Source organism: Chiloscyllium plagiosum, chromosome 9 (assembly GCF_004010195.1).
Source record: "Chiloscyllium plagiosum isolate BGI_BamShark_2017 chromosome 9, ASM401019v2, whole genome shotgun sequence".
NCBI lineage: Eukaryota > Metazoa > Chordata > Chondrichthyes > Orectolobiformes > Hemiscylliidae > Chiloscyllium > Chiloscyllium plagiosum.
In genome coordinates this window covers 73,807,125-73,814,141 of record NC_057718.1, presented here as the reverse complement: position 1 = coordinate 73,814,141, position 7,017 = coordinate 73,807,125, and positions in this window count along the sequence as shown.

Below are 7,017 nucleotides of genomic sequence, written 5' to 3'. Positions count from 1 at the left end.
CCAAAGAGTATCCCACCCAGATCAATTCCCCTACACTGTTACTTTACATTTCTCCTGACTAATGCACCTAACCTACACATCCATGAACACGATAGGCAATTTAGCATGGTCAATTCAACTAACCTGCACAGCTTTGGTCTGTGGGAGGAAATCGGAGCACCTGGAGAAAACCCATGTACCCACTCAGTAATGTACTCCTCCTGTACATGACAAGTAAATCCTCTTAAAACAATAGACCAATGGTCCACCAAGAACGAACATTAAATTTTGAGGTTGCGTGGAAACTTTCAGTATCCCAAAGAAGTTTTACGGGGTGCCCTCCTACCTTGCATTGTGGTCTACCTCCACTATCCCACTTCGTGTTGCAAACCCACACTAGGGAGGCAGAAGCCTGATCGTGTCATGTGGATACCTCCTAGGTTGGGAGTGGGGAGTACATAGATTGGCGAGTGTCCATGGCATGGACCAGACCCTGCTGAATTGGGCCTTTAATGAGAGTCGGTGACTCCCTTTATCATCCCTTGGTCCTGCTATATCTGGTGGTCCTGTGGCTGTGAGTGCGGCCGTGCATGGGCTCTACGTTCTCACGCATAGTGTCCTGTGTACCCACAGTGGTAGCACCATACTGGCTGCCATGTATATCCCTGCTGTGCCCCTCTGTTTCTCCCCGTGGCTGTGTAAGGTGGAACTGGGTTCCTTTGGTAAGAGATCCACCTCTGTCTTCAATCCTCCACACCAGACCCGGGCTGAAAGTTCAGAAAAGAAATATTTTCCCGCCTTTATCTGTTTTATTTTTGTTTAGTTCATGGACTTCTTTCTTCCATACCCAGGACATTCTCCTCAGAACTCTTGCCTTATTGTGGTTTGGCTCTGTGGGATCGAAGCTCACACATGCCTTCCTGCTTTCTTCAGTGGCATGGGAAGCTAAAGTCCTCGCCTACTTAGCCAAGTCAGCCTCAGATAACTGACCCCTTTTAAGTCTCCGTGGACTCCTGAAAAGTGCACCCATAAATGACTGGCAAAGGCAGTCAGATGTTCTCCCTTCTTTTGTCTACACTTGTTTAACCCATCTACAGGATCTCCTTTCTTGTACCCAATTACAGTTAGGATTCCCTCTGTCATATTGGCTAGGGTTCTGTCTCCTACATTTAGGAGGACTGGGATCACACATCTTTGGACTGTTGAAGGAAACCGGAGCACCTGGAGAAAACCCATGTACCCACTCAGTAATGTACTCCTGGTTGAAACACATTACGATGAGTACTAACTCCTCTCTCTCACCTTTTGGTGAAAAACATTTCGTCGTCTGACCCTCTCAAAGAATGCATATGGATCTGCTCAGATTGCTCAAAACCTGGAATCTTTTTAGTGATTTCCACTAACTGTGTCACCGTAAATGGGATGATGTATGTTATCGCTGGGGTATTGGTGTTTCCGATCTGTCTCTCGTTGGTAATCATGTTCGTTGCAACAGGGGCTGTCCCCAGGGGTACTGAAGGAGGGTGGGGTATAATGCTGTGCGTCTTCCCCGAGCTCATCCTAGTCTATCTCCTGTCCTTTACTTCTAACATCCCCATATGCGCACATTACTCTGTTGAAAGTTGAGAATTAGGATTTTAACATCTCAGTCTCCTGCAGGTACTTAGTATGGTCTGCAGCTGCCTGTTTCTTTTCCTTATTTGATTGGTACATTACCTTTACTGCTGTTTGTTGATCTGCACATTTATTTTTTGACTGGTTTACTTTGTTCTCAGCGGCCTCTTTAGCTAGCACTTCGCACTGGGTGTTATGGTGTGCTTTCTCACATTGGGTTTGGAATTGTCCAATGGATAATAGGTTAGCTTGATTTCTTTGGTCTTGAGTCATGTTTTTCTATTGCAACTCCGTCACTTCTTTCCTTGCATCCTCTAATTCTTTACAAATCTTTTTCAATTCCTGCTCAGTTCCTGGCAATTCTCCCAGACAGCATATTATTGCGCTAACCTTTTCAAGTTTGGAAGACCACTTTGTTTGAATTTTTCTCAAATCCTCCCAATATTTTTGTCTTAGGAATTCTGGTCCCGTTTCATCATTACAGCAAATTCTGCCCGTATGGGCCACTTTTTTTTGTCTTAGCTTAATTTCCCATATGAGATAATCCTCTACTCTGGTGCCTTTCTCTGCCATTCTCGACTAAACTAAGGGGTATAGGGAGTGGATCAAACTGAGGATACAGCTTTCATTACATTCCAGTCCTAATCCCATCGAGTCTCTAGCGACTTTTGACTACTAACAATTTCTGAATAACACAAGATTCTAATGGTATGCTACCTTACCTATCTTTCCCCCCCACTCAGACACACACAAAGAAACAGTACTTTGCTTGATTAAAAGTGAACCCCTGTTGGCTTCATCCTTTGAAGAACAGTCCAACATAGACCATATTGTTCCCTACGATTTACTTGAATTCCTGGCTGTCACATAGAACGTCGTCCTCATAATTCAGGCTAATTCTCGGGAATATTAGATTCCATGGGGTTCTGTTTTGGGGCAATGAAGTCACTTCTTATCGAGTCCTACGGAGTCGCCAATTTGTTGTGCCTGTCACACTGTGTGTTATGACCCTTATATTCAGCAAAGAACTACGAGTTGACTCTTAACAGTAATAAGGAATGATCTTTATCTATTTCAACACAATTAATACTATAATAACAAATACACTATCAACTAACAGTTAATGCTATAAACTAATTAAATATCTTGTACTTTAACTTACCCTGGATAATCATATACCCACCACATAGATCTTGGCCTTGATCCATGTGGCGATGATTATCTGGTCATCTTCTTCCGGTGGTCCCAGGGTCACCTCATCTTCACAGTTGTTGGTCTCAAGTTACAGATCCTGAGAATGGTTTTGCAATGATTCTTACAGCTAAAAGGTTTCAAGGTCTTTGAAAGGTCTTCAATTCCTATCAATGGATTGATCAGGCCCAATCAGACGTTGATGTGTCGATGGTGGGGTGGTCCTTGGGCCTCTATCCCTGAAGGTGTTAGGGCAGGGAGCATTCCCAGATAAGGATGTGAGGTGCCCCTTTTTTCTGGAAAACAACTCAATGTTTCCTATTGTCCTGGGAATGGGCTAGGTCAATTGTATATTGTGCTGTCTGCAGCTGCAGCCTGTCTGGGTCTGTAACTTGTGTTTCAGTGTTTTTAGCACAGATACTTTTGGCTGTTGCTTGGCTCGATTACCCAGCATGCTTTATTTATTATCCGACTTTTCGTAAGTCAGCCATTTTAAGAGGCCCGGCTGGCCACAAATAGCATACCATTAGAATCTTGTGTTATTCAGAAATTGTTAGTAGTTAGAGGAGAATTGTTTGGTCTGTTAATAGTTTAGTTAATTTGTTCACTGTTAGAATTTGATAAATAATGTTTTACTTGTGGATTGTAAAGTGTGTGGCAGGAATTTCTTAACCATTGCTTAAAAAAATGGATTACATCCCTTCTCTCACACCTTTTTAAGATTATAGGGCAAGGCGTCCCCTTTGGGTGATTCAGTTATAGATAAAGAAACGGAAAGAATTGCTTTGTAGAACAAAGGGAAAAAGAGAAAGGGAACTGAAACAGTTTGAACTATGGTTAAAAGCAGAGAAAAGGAAAGAAACACCCTGGCAGAACAAAAACAAAAAGGAGAGAAAGGCCGTAGCAGAAGATAAAGAAAGAGAAAGAATGTTCAAGTTGGAAAGAATGAAGTTGGAACTTGAAGCAAAAAGTCTTCAAATGTCAGAAGTACAAGTACAGGATAGAAGTGATGATGAGCAAACTCTTCATAGCCAACAGCCAGGTGTACAACTATGTCCACACATTATCAAAACTTGATGAAAAAGATGCAGAAGCCTTTTTCATTTCCTTTGAGAAATTCGTTACAGATGACTGTGGGTAATGTTAATCTAAATAAAGTTGGTAGGTAGAGGTAGTGCAGTGTTTGCAGCATTGTTAGCGGAAGGGTCAGAAGAATATGAGTAAGTAAACAAGGCTATTTTGAGTACCTATCAATTAGAATGAGATGCACATCAACAACAGTGGGCGGCACGGTGGTTAGCACTGCTACCTCACAGCGCCAGAGACCGGGGTTCAATTTCCACCTCAGGCAACTGTCTGTGTGGAGTTTGCACATTTTCCCAGTGTCTGCATGGATTTCCTCCGGGTGCTCCGGTTTCCTCCAACAGTCCAAAAATGTGCAGGTTAGGTGAACTGGCTATGCTAAATTGCCTGTAGTGTTAGGTGAAGGGGTAAATGTAGGGGAATGGGTATGGGTGGGTTGCTCTTCGGAGGGTCGGTGTGGACTTGTTGGGCCGAAGGGCCTGTTTCCACACTAAGTAATCTAGTCTAAACAGTTCAAAAATATAAGAAAGGAACCAGGTTCGACTTATTTCGAATTTGAAAGAATTAGTCAGAGCAACTTTGATAGATGTTTTTAGCACAGACTCTTTTGTCTGATGCTTGGCTCGATTACCCAGCATGCTTTATTTATTATCCGATTTTTCGTAAGTCAGCCATTTTGAGAGGCTCGGCCGGCCACACATAGCATATCATTAGAATCTTGTGTTATTCAGAAATTGATAGTAGTTAGAGGGGAATTGTTTGGTCTGTTAATATTTAGTTAATTTGTTCATGGTTAGAATTTAATAAATAATTTTTTACTTATGGATTGTAAAGTGATAGATGGATGAGAGCGTTAAAGATAGAAAAGATATACAAGACTCTTGGAGCTATTATTCTGCTGGCTGAATTTAAAAACTCCCTTCCAGAAGTGGTAAGAACTCCTGTTGAGGAACAGTAAGTTAAAACACAAGAGCCGAAAAGATGGCAGATAAATACGCATTAGTGCATAAATCAAAACCTAGCTTCTGACAGCAATTTCATTCCAAAGGGATAGAAATTGGAAAAGAGGGAGATCCTTCAATGAAAAACAAAAAGTAGATCACAATTTGCCACAAGTGATAAAAGAAACGCAAAAGGGTAGAAAAAGAGGTGAAAGACCCCAGGCGTTTTGACTACAATAAGATGAGAGACACAGTCACAGTGCTGGTGGTTTAAGAAAAACACTGGGAAAAAGTATGTGATAAAAGAGGTTAAAAGAGTGGAATCAGTTAAGGTAGTGAAGGAAATCCTGAGAAGTTGAGGAGCTGCAGGAGAGTGCAAAGCCTACTCAGGGGTTGGATAGCAAGGTAGCATCCAATTGTCATCTGTGTGGTTACGATTTACACGGGTAGAATGGAGATATGGGAGCTAGTCAGTTTGTAATAGTAAGACATGAAAAGATTTGCACTCCTTCTGAAATATTGCCTGAGAGTGGTAATCTGTGGAATAAATGGAGAGAGGAGTAATTTTCCCCTGTGTAAGACAAGGCTGAGAAGTCTAATTAAGATTGGGGAAGTGATAATGGGAGTAATAGAAAAACTGGCTATTCCAGGAATACAGATTATTTTTGGAAATGATATAGTAGAATCACAGGTGTGAGTGATGTCCATTGTAGTGGAAAAGCCAAAAGAAAACCAGGCAATTTAAGAGTTAAAAGAAAAATACCCTAGAACTTTTCTGGGGCTGTGTGGTCACAAGATTCCACAGCAGGTAAACAAGAAGGTAAAACAAAAAGAGAAAGATGAAGGAGTTGGTTTCCAGTTTGCTGTTTGGTGAGATGGTAAAGGAAAATTTTGAGCAGGTAGAGAATCAGACAGAGGTGTTTAGTTCTGACAGATTGATGGAGTTACAATAAAAAGATGAGATGATAATAGAATTATATCTGAATATATTCTGGAATTTTAAGGCAGTAATGGAGACCTTCGCAAATTAGTGCAGAGGAGGAATGGGGAGAAGTTCATCACATTATGTTGCCTGTAGAATACAGACAAGTATTGAGAGTAGCACACAAATTAGGAGGTCATCGAGGAATGAGGAAGATTCAGGCTAAGATACAAAAGCAGTTCTATTGACCAATTGTTATTGGATCACATAGAAATGAGATTGAATTTTGCCATTCGTGTCACATTTCAGATTGTAGGAAAGGCATTGATGAAACCAGCACCTTTGATGCCAATTCCAGCATTCTAAGAACTGTTTACACGGGTAATGATTGATTGCATAGGTCCCTCCCTAAAACCAAGAGTGGGAATCAGTATCTAACCCTAATGTCTTCCATGTTTCTGGAAGCAATTCCAATATGAAATGTCAAGTCAAAAAAGGTTGCACAAGAATTGCCTACTTTCTTCAGACGTTGTGGATCCAGAGATTCAGTCAGACCTATGGTCCAATTTTACTGACAAATTATTTATGGAAGTCATGGATAGTTTAGGCACTACACACCTCACATCAAGTACATACCATCCTGAATCCCACAAAGCAATGGTAAGGTGGCAATAGACCTTAAAGTTGAGGGCTTATTGCCAGGATTACCCAATGAGTGGGAAAATTGTATCCCATTTATGTTCATTGTTATTAAGAGATGCTCCAAATGAATTGACCCAGTTTACACCACTTGAATTGATATTTGGACACATAGTAAGACAGCCTTTAAATTAAGGAAAGATTGATAGGTCAAAAATCAGATTTCACTGACAGATTATGTATCTGAGGTGAGGGAAAGATTAAACAGAGTAGGTGAATTATCAAGACAGCATTTGAAAGGTGGCACAGTATCTAATGAAGCAAGAGGCAGATAAGAAATGCAAAACTCATGTTTGCCTGTAGGGATAAAGTATTGGTGCTGTTACCAGTAGTAAGAGATCTCTTCAAAGCAAGGTTTAGTGATCCCTATCAGATCGAAGGGCTAAGCTAGCTGAATTACCTGATAAAGATACAATTAATTTTTTTCCTATCTAGCATATGCCATGTGAACATTCTGAATTATTATGACAGGGAAAGGAAAGGAAACCAGAAAAAAACAGGTATTAGTTACTGCCACTCTGAGGAATCAAATCCAGATCAACATGCCTCAGAATAAATTGATTCAATGACAAAATCCTGAAGGAATGG